Source organism: Palaemon carinicauda, chromosome 1 (assembly GCF_036898095.1).
Source record: "Palaemon carinicauda isolate YSFRI2023 chromosome 1, ASM3689809v2, whole genome shotgun sequence".
NCBI lineage: Eukaryota > Metazoa > Arthropoda > Malacostraca > Decapoda > Palaemonidae > Palaemon > Palaemon carinicauda.
The window spans coordinates 13,252,504-13,255,003 of NC_090725.1; the positions used below are offsets into that span (position 1 = coordinate 13,252,504).

Consider the following 2,500-nt stretch of genomic DNA (forward strand, 5'->3'; position numbering starts at 1 on the left):
AGAATGACCTAGGAGAGAACCTGGGTAAGCGCAATTCTATATATATATATATATATATATATATATATATATATATATATATATATATATATATATATATATGTTTATGTATATCTCCATGTATATATATATATATATATATATATATATATATATATATATATATATATATATATATATACATATATGTATATATATATATATATATGTACTGTATATATATATATATATATATGTATATATATATATATATATATATATATATATATATATATATGTATATATATATATATACATATTTGATACCGTTAAGATGACCGTCTTTATTGTCTTTAAGATTACCACGGAGCTCAAAGATACATGTATACTTAAGTACGCTGATAGAAAAGTTGTGCTACATACATATTAGATAGCCAAATGGTTAAGACCTGTGACCGGAGTTTTGGAGGAGATGAAAATTTACTATGAACTGAGGTAAAAGACCAAGAGACAAGGATACATTTGCTGCTGTTTCTTAGATGGTATAATAGTTTCAGGAAAAGAAATAATGTTTAATTTCTTACATCATCTGGGGATGTTTTGAATGCTAAAGAGAAGATGTAGAGATGTTCTTAGATATTCAGAAATACTGGACCTAGTTTTGTAATTACATCCCAAGCATATACTGAGAGGACAAGAGTTTACTAGAAGATTTTCAGCAGGTTTTTCCCCTTGGGAAGTCTGGGAAGTGAAGACTACACCAGGGTCCAATGTTGCCAATGATAGTGTCACCTTTGCATTGGTTCCTATTACTGAAGGAGATCTAATATTAGTTCATCTGTCTTTTGGTTATTTAAAGAATCCATGAGTAATGAAGACACTTCATGTTACCTGGAAGTCTAACCTAAATAACAGCCACAACTAGTTCTACATAGTTACCCCTTTAACTTCCAATTACAATAGAATTCTGATCAGAATTTTCTTTGTTTTTGACAGTGTTAAAAGTCATCCTAAGACCATGGATGATTGGTTTTAAAATACTCAGATTTAGTCATTAGTCTTCCTCTCTTAACATCATCTCTCTCATCCAGCACATGGACCAAGGTATTTTCTTGAATTTTGAGGTTTGTGTTAGACCTTGCTTAAGAGGTCAACGAATGCAGGAGAATATTCGACTTTAAGATAGCTTGGGATAAATTCCGGTGTTCTACATTGAATAAAACCTGGCTTAATATTTAGTCACAATGCTTCAATTACATTAATTTTGGGTTAGCCAAGTTAGATTAACTTGATTCTAACCAGCTCGAGTGTCTAAGCATTTGCTGGCAAATGAGGAGTTGTTCTCTTATGAACATTAGGATACAATAGAACATTAACCATCTACTAAATGATGTTCATAAGCTTCTGATGATTTAGCCATCATCATGTACTCCAGTGATTTGAAGATGCTTGAACCTCATACTCAAGACTGGTCGTAACACCTTTAGAAGTAACACACAGTATGTTCAATCTATAAGCTTATGTGATCAGATGTAGAAGGAAAAGAAAATACATGCTCATATAATGTGACTATCATTCCTCAGCTGTGCTCTCTGACTCTTCCACCTTTCGTGATGGGTTTATTAACCTCATCTTAACCAAAATATCCTCTTCCATCATATTTATACCCATTGTTTACCATAGAAGCCATCTTCCTATTATCCTTCTTCTCTCAATCTGAGGAACTCATTAACCCTAAGTGACCTAAAAAAAGTCCCGGTGTTTTCTCAATAATACTGTAAAGAAGGCTGGGAAAAGGTTGGTCATAGACAAATGAAATAGAATTTTATTTTTATTTAAGATTCTGGGAGTTGTCCTAATAGATAATTGTGTCTTTGAGACAATGGGTTTCGATGACAATGAATTGTAGCCTCTGTACAACCTAAAGAGAGGTAGGCAATGGAAGAGACAAAGGATATTGGAGTTTTATGAATGTTGTTTTATTTTCATAGATTATCTATAAGTTTCATTCTTCTCACTGATTTATGTTTCTGTTATTTAGAATATAATCAAATTTACTTGAGCAAATTTATATTACTATGAGGTATAGGATTTTGTAGTTTCGGTAGCTTGGAGCTGATAACCATATTTTGCCTATATAAAATAAAGACTGATGCTCGTTTCATTAGACGATTGACATTGTGGGATGTGATACAATTTTATAAACAGGGTCATCTGTGACTATTGTTGAAACTAGTCGTATATTTTATAAATGTTTTCTTTGTTGTTATAGATTTAAATAAATAGAGATAATCATAATTATTTCCTCAATTGCCAATGCATTTTACGAGTGGAAATATGAATTAGTGTGTCTATACCAATTGGTAGGACACTTGTGTACTTTATAGTAAAAGAATTATGAATTCTTAGTAAACTAATTTTTTTTAATCCTTCTGCATAACAATAAAAATCTCTTGTAATATATAAAAATCTTTTCACAGTAGTAATTAGAAAATAGGTAAAGTGGAAGGTAGGGAGTTTG

At 30.8% G+C, this 2,500-nt stretch overlaps 1 protein-coding gene across 1 annotated transcript in view; it reads left to right on the forward strand.

Moving 5' to 3' along the window:
• The window catches only part of LOC137647050 (fibrocystin-L-like), a 215,250-nt gene that overhangs the window by 71,077 nt on the left and 141,673 nt on the right, over positions 1-2,500 (forward strand). The window lies entirely within an intron of this gene.